Source organism: Oncorhynchus kisutch, linkage group LG7 (genome assembly GCF_002021735.2).
Source record: "Oncorhynchus kisutch isolate 150728-3 linkage group LG7, Okis_V2, whole genome shotgun sequence".
In the NCBI taxonomy this organism is placed as follows: Eukaryota; Metazoa; Chordata; class Actinopteri; order Salmoniformes; family Salmonidae; genus Oncorhynchus; species Oncorhynchus kisutch.
In genome coordinates this window covers 41849229-41868521 of record NC_034180.2, presented here as the reverse complement: position 1 = coordinate 41868521, position 19293 = coordinate 41849229, and positions in this window count along the sequence as shown.

Below are 19293 nucleotides of genomic sequence, written 5' to 3'. Positions count from 1 at the left end.
CTATAGATGACTGTACAGAGGACTATAGATGACTGTACAGAGGACTATAGATGACTGTATGGATGCCTAAAGATGACTATAGGGAGGCCTATAGATGACTGTACAGAGGACGATAGATGACTGTAGTGACAAAAGGCCTATAGATGACTGTATGAAGGCCTATAAATGATTGTAGGTAGGTCTATAGATGACTGTAGGGAAGCCTATAGATGACTGTAGGGATGCCTATAGATGACTGTATGGAGGCCTATAGATGACTGTATGGAGGCCTATAGATGACTGTATGGAGGCCTATAGATGACTGTAGGGAGGCCTATAGATGACTGTAGGGAGACCAATAGATGACTGTATTGGAGGCCTATATATGAATGTAGGGAGGTCTATAGATGAATGTAGGGAGGTCTATAGATGACTGTAGGGAGGTCTATAGATGACTGTATGGAGGCCTATAGATGAATGTAGGGAGGTCTATAGATGACTGTAGGGAGGTCTATAGATGAATGTAGGGAGGTCTAGAGATGATTGTATGGAGGCCTATTGATGATTGTAGGGAGACCAATAGATGACTGAATCAAGGCCTATAGATGAATGTAGGGAGGTCTATTGATGACTGTATGGAGGCCTATAGATGAATGTAGGGAGGTCTATAGGTGATTGTATGGAGGCCTATAGATGACAGTAGGGATGCCTATAGATGACTGTAGGGAGGCATATAGATAACTGTAGGGAGGCCTATAGATGACTGTAGCTACAGCAGGCCTATAGATGACTGTATGGAGGCCTATTGATGACTGTAGGGAGACCAATAGATGACTGTAGCTACAGCAGGCCTATAGATGACAGCAGGGAGGACTATAGATGATTGTAGGGAGGCCTATAGATGACTTCATGGAGGCCTATAGATGACTGTAGGGAGGCCTATAGATGACTGTATGAAGGCCTATAGTTGACTCTAGGGAGGCCTATAGATGACTGTAGGGAGGCCTATAGATGACTGTATGAAGGCCTATAGTTGACTCTAGGGAGGTCTATAGATGACTGTAGGGAGGCCTATAGATGACTGTATGGAGGCCTATAGATGACTGTATGAAGGCCTATAGACGAATGTTTGGAGGCCTATAGATGACTGCACGGAGGCCTATAGATGATTGTAGGGTCACCTATAGATGACTGTAGCTACAGTAGGCCTATAGATGACAGTAGGGATGCCTATAGATGATTGTAGATAGGTCTATAGATGACTGTAGGGTCGCTTATAGATGACTGTACGGAGGCCTATAGATGACTGTAGGGAGGTCTTTAGATTAGTTTATGGAGGCCTATAGATGCCTGTAGGGAGGTCTTTAGATGAGTTTATGGAGGCCTATAGATGTTATCTTCCTAAAAACCTGAAACCAATGGCCAGCATCAGTGTGTTATGTAAAGCAGTTCTCTAGAGCCTCCTGACCTGTAGATTTGGACATGACACCTCTCTCCACTCGCTATTCACAGCTCTAACAAAATGTACCCTCCCCTCTGACTCACCCTGCCTCCCCTGCCTCCCCCATCATCCCTCTGCTTACCCCTACATCCCCCATCCTCACCCTACCTCCCCCATCCTTGCCCTGTCTCCCCCCCATACTCCCCAATCCTCCCCCTGCCTCCCCCATCGTCCTCCTGCCTCCCCCATCCTCACCCTACCTCCCCTTACCCCCACCTACCTCCCCCATCCTCACCCTACCTCCCCTTACCTCCCCCATCCTCACGCTACCCTCCTCTACCTCCCCCTGCCTCCCCCATCCTCACCCTACCTCCCCTTACCTCCCCCTGCCTCCCCATCCTCACCCTACCTCCCCTTACCTCCCCCTGCCTCCCCCATCCTCACCCTACCTCCCCTTACCTCCCCCTGCGTCCCCCATCCTCACCCTACCTCCCCTTACCTCTCCCTGCGTCCCCCATCCTCACCCTACCTCCCCTTACCTCCCCCTGCGTCCCCCATCCTTACCCTACCTCCCCTTACCTCCCCCTGCATCCCCCATCCTCACCCTACCTCCCCTTACCTCCCCTGCGTCCCCCATCCTCCCCCTACCCTCCCCTTACCTCCCCCTGCGTCCCCCATCCTCACCCTACCTCCCCTTACCTCCCCCTGCGTCCCCCATCCTCACCCTACCTCCCCTTACCTCCCCCTGCGTCCCCCATCCTCACCCTACCTCCCCTTACCTCCCCCTGCGTCCCCCATCCTCCCCCTACCTCCCCTTACCTCCCCCTGCATCCCCCATCCTCACCCTACCTCCCCTTACCTCCCCCTGCGTCCCCCATCCTCACCCTACCTCCCCTTACCTCCCCCTGCGTCCCCCATCCTCCCCCTACCTCCCCTTACCTCCCCCTGCGTCCCCCATCCTCACCCTACCTCCCCTTACCTCCCCCTGCGTCCCCCATCCTCACCCTACCTCCCCTTACCTCCCCCTGCGTCCCCCATCCTCACCCTACCTCCCCTTACCTCGCCCTGCGTCCCCCATCCTCCCCCTACCTCCCCTTACCTCCCCCTGCGTCCCCCATCCTCCCCCTACCTCCCCTTACCTCCCCCTGCGTCCCCCATCCTCACCCTACCTCCCCTTACCTCCCCCTGCGTCCCCCATCCTCACCCTACCTCCCCTTACCTCCCCCTGCGTCCCCCATCCTCACCCTACCTCCCCTTACCTCTCCCTGCGTCCCCCATCCTCACCCTACCTCCCCTTACCTCCCCCTGCATCCCCCATCCTCACCCTACCTCCCCTTACCTCCCCCTGCGTCCCCCATCCTCACCCTACCTCCCCTTACCTCTCCCTGCGTCCCCCATCCTCACCCTACCTCCCCTTACCTCCCCCTGCCTCCCCCATCCTCACCCTACCTCCCCTTACCTCCCCCTGCGTCCCCCATCCTCACCCTACCTCCCCTTACCTCCCCCTGCCTCCCCCATCCTCACCCTACCTCCCCTTACCTCTCCCTGCGTCCCCCATCCTCACCCTACCTCCCCTTACCTCCCCCTGCGTCCCCATCCTCACCCTACCTCCCCTTACCTCTCCCTGCGTCCCCCATCCTCACCCTACCTCCCCTTACCTCCCCCTGCGTCCCCCATCCTCACCCTACCTCCCCTTACCTCCCCTGCCTGAAAGTGTGTGCTTGCATGCATGCGTATGTCTGTGTGTATGTGTGTGCATGCGTATGTCTGTGTGTATGTGTGTGCATGCGTATGTCTGTGTGTATGTGTGTGCATGTGTGACTACGCTGTGTTTAGTAATGGGTCCCTCCTGCTGATATTGGGCCTATTTGTTTCCTCTCTGCCTGTCTCTCTCTGTGGTCTCTCTGTTTCAGGATCACCCCTCGCTGGCCCGTCCATACGTTTGGACATCATTTACGATGCCACAATAACATATGGACTTTTCATCACTCAATGGCACAAACTCTCCCTTCAGTGTTATGTTTCCTCTCTCTCTCTCCTTTCCATCTTTCCCCTCTCTTTCCCTTGCGCTCTCTATCTTTCCATCTTTCCCCTCTCTTTCCCTTGCGCTCTCAATCTTTCCACCTTTCCCCTCTCTTTCCCTTGCGCTCTCAATCTTTCCATCTTTCTCAGCATGCCACACGTATAGCTTTTCACTGGTCTTTGCTATTGTACTCTGCATTTGACATGTTTTAGTCCTCATTTATTTTTAAAGATATTTTCTATTTTATTTTCGCGAAGATGTACAGAAGTTTACAGAAGATGTTAAGTATACTGGGTTTTCTGGGTGCATGGATGGGTGCTAAGTGAGTAAAGCCTCTGATCGTTGAGCTTCTATTAGCACGCACACAACACACACAACACACACACACACATGGCCTTGTTTTAGATTTATCATGGCGCTGCTCCAGCAATTCTATAAAGATCAAAGTAGCAGATTACAATGTTGACCTTTGCATTAGCTTGTCTATATTTAAATGTGACTGTTAGATTTAGGTGAAATAAGTCTATTTGTCATTGAGCTGGCTGTATAGAGGACTCTGGGAGAGGAGGACAGCTTGACTACATTGGTATGGATGGAGGTGGATATCACAGGGCTCATCGGGGCTCAGCGTGTGCTGACCGTAGAAATAGAGCGTAGAAATAGAACGTAGAAATAGAACTGTATTAGAACTGTACATATCTCAACGGCGCTTATTCCTTCAATCTGACCTAAAAGAAGAACGACTGTAGAAAGAAATGGAACATGTGAAAGACGATGTTTGTCAAAATGTTGTTTGTGTGTCGCTGGAACACAACAGTCACACTTGGAACTTGTACATTATATGTCATAGGTCCCGTATGGCTCAGCTGGTAGAGAAACCAGCTGATTCCCACTGGGGACTAGTATGAAAACAGTATGAAAATGTGTGCACTTACTGTACGTCACTCTGGATAGAAGTGTCTGCTGAATTACTCAAATAAAAAAATCACTCTTTGACACATAATAAATTACGTAATAAATTAAATTATATTGAGCATAAACATTAAATCAACTCAGTAATATCTCCAACAACTCATTCCATGTCCAACTAACTATCGTGAATCCAGCTCACTAGTAAAACACAACCAAATGACACATTGTTTCTCTGGTTACCATCCACATGATGCATATAGATATGTTGCTCCTCTGTACAAGATTCCAGAGCTGTACTGATGGGTGTATGGCCCGCTGATAGATGGAGCTGTGTGATAGGTCGAAGCTTCTCATGGTTGTATTGATGTAAGGACAGTGTCTCATGGGTCTGCTTCCCTCTGTTAGCAGAGATCTATAAATCCATGCTGTGTCTCTACATAACTCCAGCACTGATGCTAGGCTAGCTAGCGCTATTCACATACTATACTGCGCATACAGAGGGACAGCATTACACTGAAGTGTACACTTCCTCAAGTAAGTATACTGGGATATTGAACATGATTTTGCCTAGATGTGAATTATTCTAAAATCAAATATTTTTACTATGGGCGTGTGTGTGTGTGTGTGTGTGTGTGTGTGTGTGTGTGTGTGTGTGTGTGTGTGTGTGTGTGTGTGTGTGTGTGTGTGTGTGTGTGTGTGTGTGTGTGTGTGTGGTTAATATAGTGGTGCTGCAGCACGTGTGTTCTGAATGACTCATGTTGCCCCCAGTTAGCCAGTAGAGGCCACTCACAGCATTCAGTTAAAGCCACCAGACAGATACACTACTACTCACTATACCTACTATACTCACTATACCTACTATACCCACTGTCTACTGATGTTTACTGAAACAAAGACAGAGGGAGAGAGAGAGAGAGAAGACTAATGTACTTTTATTCAATTCACAAACCATTCTCAAAATGCAACCAAGTGATTTCAGTTGGATTAGCTGGGTTCACCATAGTTGATTTCACTTTGTCGCATTTTGAGAGAGAGAGAGAGAGAGAGAGAGAGAGACAGAGAGACAGAGAGACAGAGAGACAGAGAGGACCATCTATCACTGGGTGGTAAAAACAGATATATGATTTATCCATGAGTAAATATTAACTGCAGTCTGCGCGATTGATCTACGGGTGAAAAATGCACCGCGTCTGGATTATAGGAGGAAACAGAGGAGTGTGTGTGTGTGTTAGGCTATAGCAAAGGGAGAGCTATAAATACAGATGCTTAACATCAGAGGAACACACACAGGTATCTCTGTCTTGCTGACATATCGCTTCATTGTTTGCTTCTGCACAGAAAGATAAATATCAGGTATTATAAAACTAAATAAATCCACACAGAGAGATAAACATCAGGTATGACAGCAAAACGAATCCACACAGAAAGATAACATCAGGTATTATAAAACTAAATGAATCCACACAGAGAGATAAACATCAGGTATGACAGCAAAACAAATCCACACAGAAAGATAAATATCAGGTATGAGAACAAAACAAATCCACACAGAAAGATAAATATCAGGTATGAGAACAAAACAAATCCACACAGAAAGATAAATATCAGGTATTATAAAACAAAATGAATCCACACAGAAAGATAAATATCAGTATTATAAAACAAAATGAATCCACACAGACAGATAAACATCAGGTATTATAAAACAAAATGAATCCACACAGAAGAGGCACAGTAAAACACAATATACCTCACTTGTTGAAAACCTTTAAAAACAGACTACATCAAATCTGATGCAGCAAAGCTGCAACACAACCAGGAAGGAAGGTAAGACCCAGCTGCAGACCACGTAGAAATAACATTATTTTTAATGATCCGATAGGAGCAGGCAATAGACAGGTCTAGGCAGGCAGGGTGAGGCAACGGTACCGGATGGTAGGCAGGCTCAGGGTAAACAGAGGTCAAAAATCCAGCGGGGGGTAAAGGTCCAGGAAGGTCCAGGTTGGTAGGCAGGCTCAGGATCTCTCTCTCTGTCTCTCTCTCTGTCTCTCTCTCTCTCTCTCTGTCTCTCTCTTCTCTCTCTCTCTCTCTCTGTCTCTGTCTCTCTCTCTCTCTGTCTCTCTCTCTCTCTGTCTCTCTGTCTCTCTCTCTGTCTCTGTCTCTCTGTCTCTGTCTCTGTCTCTGTTTCTCTCTCTCTCTCTCTCTCTCTCTCTCTCTCTCTCTCTCTCTCTCTCTCTCTCTCTGTCTCTGTATCGCCATGTATTACCTAGCTACTGATCCTTTTGTACTCTAATGTTGTGGTACACACATTTACTCTGTCCATTTTAATTGATATTTATGAAAATATAGATTTATTTCCACTTAATGTTTATTATCAGTTTGCAATTATCTTTCAAATCAATAAATATGTGTTGCAGTGCATTCAATCAAATATGTTACAATGTTATTGTCATGAAAATAGTATTTATTTTAAATAATCACTATTTTGCAGCATATTACAACATTATTTGAAGAAAAATAATAAATACATGACATTTTGTTAGACACATAAAGAAAGAGTAAATGTGACTATTGCATGTTTGCTTGTGTGTGTGTGTGCGTGTGTGTGTGTGTGCATGTAGGTGCGCAGGTATGTGTGTGTGTGTGCGTGCATGCGTGCGTGTGTGTGTGTGTGTGTAGGTGTGTGTGTGTGTGTGTGTGTGCATGCGTGTGCGCGTGTGTGAGTGTGTGTGTGGGTGAATGCGTGTGTGTGTGTGTGGGTGAATGCGTGTGTGTGTGTGTAGGTGTGTGTGTGTGTTTGTGTGTGTAGGTGTGTGTGCGCATAGGTGTGTGTATGTCTGTGTGTGTGTGCGCCTGTTTGTGACCATGGGTGAACAGTACTTTCCGTGTTGATTTCCCTTCCTCTTACATCCTCTGACTGATTGACTGACTGACTGACTGGCTGGCTGGCTGGCTAGCTGGTTGGCTGGCTGGCTGATTGTCTGACTGACTGGCTGATGACTGGCTGGCTGGCTGACTGGCTGACTGACTGACTAACTGACTGATTGACTGGCTGGTTGATTGTCTGACTGACTGGCTGACTGACTGACTGGCTGATGACTGACTGATTGACTGTCTGGCTGGCTGACTGACTGATTGACTGGCTGGCTGGCTGACCACCACTCTTCAAGTTCAGCACTGTGGGGGGAGTGTCAATGTTCAGTCTGACCTTTAACTTGACATAACTAATTAATTCCTGAAAAATGCCCCAGTGAATACTGTACATATCTTTTTTAAAGACCAAAAAAACAAACTCATTAAAAAAGATGAAAAAACAACATATATCATGTATACGGGATATGTACTAGTACCGTTGTGTAATGTGTATCTCAAACGGCGTAACTTTGCTTACCTTTCTTTGTCCTACGTATAAAACATAAAAAGTTATTAAAAAAAATAAACTAAGTTAACCCAGCTACCTGGGAGTGGCAGGTCGCCTAGTGGTTAGCGTGTTGGACTAGTAACCGAGAGGTTGCAAAATCGAATCCCCGAGCTGACAAGGTAAAAATCTGTCATTCTGCCACTGAACAAGGCAGTTAACCCACTGTTCCTAGGCCATCATTGAAAATAAAAGTTTGTTCTTAACTGACATGCCTAGTTAGCATTTTCACTTTTGGATGAATAGCATGCCCAGAGTGAACTGCCTTCTACTCTGTCCCAGATACTAATATATGCATATTATTATTAGTATTGGATAGAAAACACTCTGAACTTTCTAAAACTGTTTGAATGATGTATGTGAGTATAACAGAACTCATATGGCAGGCGAAAACCTGAGAAAAATCCAACCAGGAAGTGGGACAGTTTTTCAAAGCTTTGCCTACCGAGTACACATTCAGATATGGATGACGTTGCACTTCCTACGGCTTCCACTAGATAAAGGAGGGGCTCATGAGACCTGTTTGAGTCAGTGGTCTGGCATAGTGCCTCTGTCCGACAGAGTTACCTCTCGTTCCAGTGCTTTTCTGAAGACAAAGGAATTCTCCGGTTGGAACATTATTGATGTTTTATGTTAAAAACATCCTAACGATTGATTCCGTACATCGTTTGACATATTTCTAAAGGACTGTAATGGAACTTTTTGAGTTTTTGTCTGGATGTTATGCTTGCACATCATGAAGATGGATTACTAGGTTGAACAAGCTAACAACAAGTTGATATTTGGACATAAATGATGGAACGTTATGGAAAAAATCGGTCATTTATTGTCGAACTGGGATGCTTGGGAGTGATGAAGATCATAAGTGTATATTTATGGAGTTGTTTCTAACTTTGTTGATTCCAAAATGGCGGCTATTCCTCTGGCTGTTCTCAGATTATGCTTTTTCCGTAAAGTTATTTTGAAATCTGACACAGCGGTTGCATTAAGGAGAAGTCTATCTTTAATTCTGTGAATAACACTAGTATATTTTATCAATGTTTATTATGAGTATTTCTGCTAAAATCACCGGATGTTTGGGAATCAAAACATTACTGCACATAAGGCGCCAATGTAAACTGAGATTTTTGGATATCAATATGCACATTATCGAACAAAACATGCATGTATTGTGTAACATGATGTCCTATGAGTGTCATCTGATGAAGATCATCAAAGGTTCGTGATTAATTTTATCTATATTTCTGCTTTTTGTGACTCCTATCTTTGGCTGGAAAAATGGCTGTGTTTTTTCGACTTGGTGGTGATCTAAAATAATCATATGTTGTGCTTTAGCTGTAAAGCATTTTTGAAATCGGACAAGATGGGTAGATAAACCTCTTGAAGCTAGGGGGCACTATTTTTATGTTTGGAAAAATAACGTTATAACGTCCTATTTCTCAGGACCAGATGCTAGAATATGCATATAACTGACAAATTAGGATGGAAAACACTCTAAAGTTTCCAAAACGGTCAAAATGTTGTCTGAGTTAAACAGAACTGATATTGCAGGCTAAAACCTGATGAAATTCCAATCAGGAAGTGCCCCTGTTTTTGAAACCTCTCTGTTCTTAAGCATCCCTATTGCCCATTTAAAGGGATATCAACCAGATCCTTTTTTCTATGGCTTCCCTAAGGTGTTAACAGCCTTTAGACATAGTTTCAGGCTTTTATTTTGAAGAATGAGTGTGAACGACCACATTGCATAAGTGGATAGGTGGGGGTTCTCAGAGTGAATTGTGCGCAAAAGAGAAAGGCAGCCATTGTTACTCCCGGTCCTAGTAAAAAGCCAACTGCCCCGGTTGATATATTATCAAATAGATATTTAAAAAATATCCTGAGGGTTGATTATAAAAAACGTTTGACATTTTTCTGTGGACATTATGGATATAATTTGGAATTTTTGTCTGCGTTGTCGTGACCGCTCTTTCCGGTGGATTCCTGGGCATAACGTACCAAACTATCGGAGGTATTTGGATATAAAAATATCTTTATGGAACAAAATGATTTTTTTTTGTCTAACTGGGAGTCTCGTGAGTGAAAACATCCGAAGATAATCAAAGGTAAACGATTAATATGATTGCTTTTCTGATTTTCGTGACCAAGTTACCTGATGCTAAGTGTACTTATTGTTTTGTCGAGCGATCGATAAACTTACACAAACGCTTGTATTGCTTTCGCTGTAAAGCATAATTTCAAAATCTGAGACTAAGCTGGCTAAGGCTAAGCTGTGTTTTCCTGTATTGCACTTGTGATTTCATGAATACTAATAGTTTCTAGTAATATTATTTGACTGTGGCGCTATGCTATTCAGCGTTGCTGTTGACAATTATACCGGACCCGGGATGGGTGGTTCAGAGAGGTTTTAACAAGATGTTTATCTTTCATTTGCTGTATGGGACTTGTTAATGTGTGAAAGTTACATATTTCCCCAAAATATTTTTGAATTTCGCGCACTGCCTTTTCAGCGGAATGTTGTCGAGGCGGAACCCCTGCGCTAGAAAGGTTAAATAAAGGTAAAATAACCCTGTCCTAGTCCAATACCAACCCAACTGTACCTCCCACTCTCTACACACACCTTTTCTCTTTCTCCACTTGTTCGTACAGTCCACCTGCAGGTAAACAGACAATTCTATATTGTTCCTTAAAATGGACTGCGCTGTGTGTGTGTGTGTGTGTGCGTGTGTTTGCAGCTGACACTCTTGCCCCTTCTCAGCCCATGGAGTGAGGATACATACAGTCAGCCTGTAGCAGTGATATCTGTGTATGAGTGTGTCTACCTGTGGCAGTGATATCTGTGTATGAGTGTGTCTACCTGTGGCAGTGATAACTGTGTATGAGTGTGTCTACCTGTGGCAGAGATATCTGTGTATGAGTGTGTCTACCTGTGGCAGTGATATCTGTGTATGAGTGTGTCTACCTGTTGCAGTGATATCTGTGTATGAGTGTGTCTACCTGTGGCAGTGATATCTGTGTATGAGTGTGGCAGTGATATCTGTATATGAGTGTGTTTACCTCTGGTAGTGATATCTGTGTATGAGTGTGTCTACCTGTGGCAGTGATATCTGTGTATGAGTGTGTCTACCTGTGGCAGTGATATCTGTGTATGAGTGTGTCTACCTGTGGCAGTGATAACTGTGTATGAGTGTGTCTACCTGTGGCAGTGATATCTGTGTATGAGTGGGTCTACCTGTGGCAGTGATAACTGTGTATGAGTGTGTCTACCTGTGGCAGTGATATCTGTGTATGAGTGTGTCTACCCGTTGCAGTGATATCTGTGTATGAGTGTGTCTATCTGTGGCAGTGATATATGTGTATGAGTTTGTCTACCTGTGGCAGTGAAATCTGTGTATGAGTTAGTCTACCTGTGGTGGTGATAAGTCTGTAACAAGATTAATATGGTGTAGAGGAGGTTGTCAGCAGGGCTAAAGGAAATAAATTGGCTGAGAACTGAGAATAGTGTAAATTGAATACATTTGTCTAGTCCAGCTCTGGGTAATGTGATCACGCAGCCATGTAACACAGCCTGATGATAGGGCTGTCTTTAACACAGCCTGATGATAGGGCTGTCTGTAACACAGCAGGACGATAGTGCTGTCTGTAACACAGCAGGACGATAGGCCTGTCTGTAACACAGCATGACGATAGGCCTGTCTGTAACACAGCCTGACGATAGGCCTGTCTGTAACACAGCATGACGATAGGCCTGCCTATCTCTCGTCGTGTCACGATGGGGAGAATCGATTACTGATTACTGAGAGAGAGAGAGAGAGAGAGAGAGAGAGAGAGAGAGAGAGAGAGAGAGAGAGAGGGAGAGATAGGCCTGTCTGTAACGCAGCATGACGATAGGCATGTCTGTAACACAGCATGACGATAGGCCTGTCTGTAACACAGCATGACAATAGGCCTGCCTATCTCTCGTCATGTCACAGTGGGGAGAATGGAATACTAATTACTGAGAGAGAGAGAGAGAGAGAGAGAGAGAGAGAGAGAGAGAGAGAGAGAGAGAGAGAGAGAGAGAGAGAGATAGAGCAGCACCCGGCCTCACCCTACTAGAATCCGAAGTCAAATGTCTGCTGTTTGCTGATGATCTGGTGCTTCTGTCACCAACCAAGGAGGGCCTACAGCAGCACCTAGATCTTATGCACAGATTCTGTCAGACCTGGGCCCTGACAGTAAATCTCAGTGAGACCAAAATAATGGTGTTCCAAAAAAGGTCCAGTCACCAGGACCACAAATACAAATTCCATCTAGACACTGTTGCCCTAGAGCACACAAAAAACTATACATACCTTGGCCTAAACATCAGCGCCACAGGTAACTTCCACAAAGCTGTGAACGATCTGAGAGACAAGGCAAGAAGGGCATTCTATGCCATCAAAAGAAACATACATTTCAACATACCAATTAGGATCTGGCTAAAAATACTTGAATCAGTCATAGAGCCCATTGCCCTTTATGGTTGTGAGGTCTGGGGTCCGCTCACCAACCAAGACTTCACAAAATGGACAAACACCAAATTGAGACTCTGCACGCAGAATTCTGCAAAGAATATCCTCCGTGTACAACGTAGAACACCAAATAATGCATGCAGAGCAGAATTAGGCCGATACCCACAAATGATCAAAATCCAGAAAAGAGCCGTTAAATTCTATAACCACCTAAAAGGAAGCGATTCCCAAACCTTCCATAACAAAGCCATCACCTACAGAGAGATGAACCTGGAAAAGAGTCCCCTAAGAAAGCTGGTCATGGGGCTCTGTTCACAAACACAAACACACCCTACAGAGCCCCAGGACAGCAGCACAATTAGACCTAACCAAATCATGAGAAAACAAAAAGATAATTACTTGACACATCGGAAAGAATTAACAAAAGAACAGAGCAAACTAGAATGCTATTTGGCCCTACACAGAGAATACACAGCGGCAGAATACCTGACCACTGTGACTGACCCAAAATTAAGGAAAGCTTTAACTATGTACAGACTCAGTGAGCATAGCCTTGCTATTGAGAAAGGCCGCCGTAGGCAGACATGGCTCTCAAGAGAAGACTGAAACTGAGCTGCACTTCCTAACCTCCTGCCCAATGTATGACCATATTAGAGAGACATATTTCCCTCTGATTACACAGATCCACAAAGAATTCGAAAACAAATCCAATTTTGATAAACTCACATATCTACTGGATGAAATTCCACAGTGTGCCATCACAGTAGCAAGATTTGTGACCTGTTGCCACGAGAAAAGGGCAACCAGTGAAGAACAAACACCATTGTAAATACAACCCATATTTATACTTATTTATTTTATCTTGTGTCCTTTAAGCATTTGTACATTGTTAAAACACTGTATATATAATATGACATTTGTAATGTCTTTATTGTTTTGAAACTTCTGTATGTGTAATGTTTACTGTTAATTTTGATTGTTTATTTCACTTTATATATTCACTTGATATAATATCTACCTCACTTGCTTTGGCAATGTTAACACATGTTTCCCATGCCAATAAAGCCCCTTGAATTGAATTGAATTGAATTGAGAGAGAGAGAGAGAGAGAGAGATGGAGATGGAGATAGATAGAGAAAGAGAGATAGTGAGAGAAAGAGAGAGAGAGATAGTGAGAGAGAGAAAGAGATAGTGAGAGAGAGATAAAGAGATAGTGAGAAAGAGAGAGATAGTGAGAGAGAGATAAAGAGAGATAGTGAGAGAAAGAGAGAGATAGTGAGAGAGAGAAAGAGATAGTGAGAGAGATAAAGAGATAGTGAGAAAGAGAGATAAAATAGACAGAACCAGAAGAAGTGAAGCAGCATTCCCTCAGCAGATCTCAGTCATTCCAGATCAGACCAACCGTAAAGGATTGTTCTTCAGGCCATCAGGCGAGAGTGTGTTCAGTGTGGGTTGTGTTCAATGTGGGAGGGTGTGAGAGATGATATGATGGTGCACTGGTATGTCTGTTTGTGTGTTGTCACTAAATAACGTCATTAAGGGTGTGTGTGTGTGTGCATGTGTGCGTGCGTGTGTGTGTGTGTGTGTGTGTGCGTGTGTGCGTGCGTGTGCGTGTGCGTGTGTGTGTGTGTGTGTGTGTGTGTGTGTTCGTGTGTGCGTGTGTGTGTGTGTATGTGTGTGAGAAGGCAGTTAGCCTCCCTGTGGAAGAGCACACTGCATCTTGTGCGACCTCTCTGACAGGCCCTGCATCACCACCCCCAACACCTCTGTTTCTCCCTCTGCCTTCATCATTTCTCTATTCCCCCCTCTACCAGGGTCTCTCCTCTTCCAGACCTCCTCACATCCCCCGTTCCCTCTCTCTCTCTCTTCAGCACTGAGGATAATTTACATCCATGATGCCTCATCATTACCCCTGCCCCAATTGATCTATCACCCAGCACATAGCTGCACCACGGGGCCTACTCTAGCTCTACTATAGAACCTATTCTACCTCCACCGTAGGCCCCAATCCAACTCTATCACTGGGCCAAGTCAGCCTCAACTATATGGGGCTAGTTAGCCTCAATCACAGAGCATGTTCAACCTCAATCCCAGGGCCTAGTTCAGCTCCACTAGCCCATTGTTCCTCTCCTCTTCTCTCCTCCGCTCTCCTCTACTCAACTCACCCTCCCTTTAAACCCCCTATCTCCCAGGCAGACAGTAGCAGTAGCTATATGTTATGTGATATGAGATAAGAGTATCTGTATTGAGTGTGTGGGGTGCTCAGGGTTAAGTCCCTCTCTGCTGCTCTGCGTTAACTGAAGAATCATGCATGCAAGTGCAGTGGAGGAGGACTTAATAATAAGAAAGAAAATGGATTTTCCGGAACGAGATCCTTCTTTGATAACGTATTAGTAGAGAAGGGGAAAATGTTGTGAATCTTCATTAGAGGCCTTTGATATGCGCTGGGATAATCGCAGAGAGAGAGAAGGAATGAAAAATGAACGGAGAGGAGAGAAGACCTCTACATTAAGCGAGAGAGAGAACGCACCAAGAAGCCAGGATTTAAGTAGGAAAGAAATGCTAATAAGAAAGAAAATGGATTTCTTTCCCCTCTATAAAATGAGATATAAATTAGATGAAGGTGAGGATTCACTGACTTCATTATATTATATCTTACATTATTCAAAAACGTAGTATTTATGTCAGATTTTGGCTTCAATACTGTTTGAGAGAAGAGCAAACAGTGGGATTAAAAAGTGAGAGAGAGCGAGAGAGACAGAAAGAGACACAGACAGAGAGAGTTAGAGACAGAGAGAGAGAGCCCCGAGAGAGAGAGAGAGAGAGAGAGAGAGAGAGACAGAAAGAGATACAGACGGAGAGAGAGACAGATAGAGAGAGAGTGAGAGAGAGATAAAGAGACAGAAACAGACAGAGAGAGAGAGAGAGAGACAGAGACAAAGACAAAGAGACAGAGAGACAGAGAGACAGAGAGACAGAGAGAGAGAGAGAGAGAGAGAGAGAAAGAGAGAGACAAAGACAAAGAGACAGAGAGACAGAGACAAAGACAAAGAGACAGAGAGAGAGAGAGAGAGAGAGAGAGAGAGAGAGATAGAGACAGAGGGACAGAGGGACAGAGAGAGAGAGAGAGAGAGAGAGAGAGAGAGAGAGAGAGAGAGAGAGAGAGAGAGAGAGAGAGAGAGAGAGAGAGAGAGAGAGAGAGAGAGAGAGAGAGATAGAGAGATAGAGACAGAGGGACAGAGGGACAGAGAGGCAGACATTGCTTTGGCAATGTTAACACTTATTTCCCATGCCAAAATAGCCACTTGAATTGAGACAGAGAGAGAGAGAGAGAGAGAGAGAGAAACAGAGAGACAGAGAGACAGAGAAACAGAGAGACAGAGAGAGAAAAAGCCATCATCTACAGGGACGTATTTATTTCCCTTGTGTACTTTAACCATTTGTACATTGTTACAACACTGTATATATGTATATAATAGGACATTTGTAATTGTCTTTATTGTTTTTGAAACTTCTGTATGTGTAATGTTTACTGTAAATTTGTATTGTTTATTTCACTTTTGTATATTATCTACTTCACTTGCTTTGGCAATGTTTCACACATGTTTCCCATGCCAATAAAGCCCCTTGAATTAATTGAATTGAGAGAGACAGACAGAGAGACAGAGAGAGACACAGAGAGAGGGAGAGACAGAGCGAGAGAGAGAGAGAGAGACAGAGAGAGAGAGAGAGAGAGAGAGAGAGAGAGAGAGAGACAGAGAGATAGAGAGAGACAGAGAGACAGAGAGAGACAAGAGAGACAGAGAGAGACAGAGAGACAGAGAGACAGAGAGAGACACAGAGACAGAGAGAGACGAGAGAGACAGAGAGACAGAAGAGACAGAGAGACAGAGAGGACAGAGAGAGACAGAGAGACAGAGAGACGAGAGAGACAGAGAGACAGAGAGACGGAGAGAGACAGAGAGACAGAGAGAGAGAGAGAGAGAGAGAGAGAGAGAGAGAGAGAGAGAGAGAGAGAGAGGCCTTAGAAGCTCCCTCCCGCTGTTCAGAGGTAATTAAAATACAGTACCCTGTGCATGTAAAGAACGAGAAGGCAAGAAAAGATTACAAAATGAAGCTCCTTATGGAAAATCAAGAGACACTTTTGCTGACTATTACAAAAATGGGAACATCAGCAACCTTATCTTCCACACAAACCATCCCCTGGCATGGCACAGTGCTATATAGCACACTACCCCTCTGTTACGAGAGGGGGGATTAACGAGGGGTGGAAACTCAGAATACTTGACAACGAGGACTCTGAGTTAAGTAATATAAATATCTATAAGTCCGGAACAGTGATGGTACAGCGTAACCACAAACAGTTTCAGCTGGACTTTCACCTAATCAAAGAATTAGCTCAGCAGGAGAAACTCTCCCTTGATAAAGATACCCCCACCCCGAGAGGGATCAGACCAGACCTCTTCATTATGTAACCCCACAGATGAGCAAACCCCCAGCGGAGGGTCAACCTCCCAGCACAGATTACCACTCCCTCATTGAAATGAAGGACAAATTCACCCAGCTAGAGATAAGGCAGGTGGAGCTGGAACAGCAGGTGATTACACTTCAGTCAGCACAGACCCAGGACAACAGTCCAGCACAACAAACAGCCCCTTAACCAGACCCGGAGAGCTGGAGGTGGACAGAGACATATCTGCACTTTGGACAGTGGTGAGACAAATACAACAGGAGAAAGAGGAGCAGAACAGAGCACTAGAGGAGAGTATCAGACTGCTGGTGGAGGAGAGGTTGAGGGGGATGGAGGAGAGGGTGAGGGGGATGGAGGAGAAGTTGAGGGGGACGGCGTGTGACAGAGAACAACCCACTAGAGAGGTGGCCACCCCCACAGAGAAGCCAGCAGAACAGCCCACCTCAGCACCCAACAAAAGTCTCGACACCACAGCAGAACAGTCCACACCAGACCCTGACCATAGAGTCGACATCACAGCACAACAACAAATGAAGAACCCCAAGCCCAGAGGCTCTCACCCCCTCTGAGCACCCCCCCTGTCAGCCACCCTGATAGCCCTTCTGTCAACCCCCCCACACCCACTGAGGACAAACACAAGACACAGATTGTACTACTTATGGACTCAAATGGGAAATATATAGAAGAAAAAATACTTTTTCCCAAACACAGTGTGTCTAAACTCTGGTGTCCAAACACCCAGCGTGCCCTAGACCTTCTGTCTGAGGCCAAACTAGGCTCCACCCAGCCACATAATAATACACACAGGCACAAACGACCTGAGAGCACAGCAGGAAAGAGTGGCCACAGCACTGAAGGGAGTGATTGAAAAGGCTTCGTTCTACTTTCCCCAACGCACAAGTGGTTATCTCCACCCTGCTACCACGAAAGACTTCCACCCCGCCACAATACAGCGGGTAAATGCAAGTATTTCCCGTGACTGTGCCTCAAAAACCAAACGTTTTCCTGGCCCACCACTCCACCCTGGACTTGAACAGCCTCTATGACCAGGTCCACCTCTACAAGGCAGCAGTGCCCACCTTTGCCCGGACTCTAAAGGACATCGCTCTCAAACGTATCCCCAACACTCCACACAGGAGCAACAGATCAATAGACAACCCCACCCAGACCAGCGAGACACCCTCCCAGATCTGCAGGACCTCCCCCTGGACCTACACATAGAGGACCCACGCCAAGAGGATTACATCCAGACCACAGTACACCCAGACACATCCACACCCCCACCCCAACCAATCAACACCCCCCCACGTCAACCATGCCCACACTCCATTTAGGCCCCCTCAGATCAGACCTATGCCACTCCTGCCCACCCCATGCACCCCACCCCCGCAAAGAGGGCCTCAACATGGAAGCCACACATACGCCCAGGTAGTGAGCGGGCAAACAGTCCCAACCCCCACTCTCACACTCGCCCAAGCCAATGGCATGTACCAGATGCTCAGCAGGCTTTGCTCACACTACTGCCCTGAGGCTAAACCACGACCAACAACATTGGACACTCTATGGAACAAAAAGCCTTCACTATATTATCCTGGAATATCCAAGGCCTGAGGTCATCTGCCTTTGGCCTAAAGAGCAGAAACCCGGACTTCACCAAAGAAATGGGTAATACAGACATTGTCATCCTGCAAGAACCTGGTATAGAGGAGATGGACCCACTGGTTGCCCTCTAGGTTCAGAGAGCTGGTAGTCCCATCCACCAAACTACCAGGTGTGAAACAGGGAAGGGACTCAGGGGGTATGCTAATTTGGTTATAGAGCAGACCTAACTCACTCCATTAAATTAATCAAAACAGGAACATTCTACATTTGGCTAGAATTCAAAAAGAATTATCCTAACAGAGAAAAATGTCCTCCTGTGTGCTACCTATATCCCCAACTAGATTATAGGGACACTTGTGGACAATTTCAGCAAGTTGCAGCATTGAAATACAGAATAACCACTTTTCCATAAACAAGCTCTAAATCTGTTTGGCACTCTGAATGTCCAATTTTTGCTGTGCTGTCTATTTGAGATTAAATGAACATTGTGGACAGTTTTCAGCAAGTGCACGCATTGAAATACAGAAAACACAACTTTTTTTTTCATAAACAAGCTCTAATCATGTTTTATGCACTCTGGAAGTATTTTGTTTGCAGAACTGTTTAAACTAGATTATAGGGACACTTGTGGACAATTTTCAGCAAGTTGCAGCATTGAAATACAGAAATAACCACTTTTCCATAAACAGCTCTAATCATGTTTGATGCACTCTGGATGTCCAATTTTTGCTGTGCTGTCTATTGAGATGAAATGAACATTGTGGACAGTTTTCAGCAAGTTGCAGCATTGAAATGCAAAATAACCACTTTTCCATAAACAAGCTCTAATCATGTTTTATGCACTCTGGATGTCCAATTTTTGCTGTGCTGTCTATTTGAGATGAAATGAACATTGTGGACAGTTTTCAGCAAGTTGCAGCATTGAAATACAGAAAACACTTTTTTTCATAACAAGCT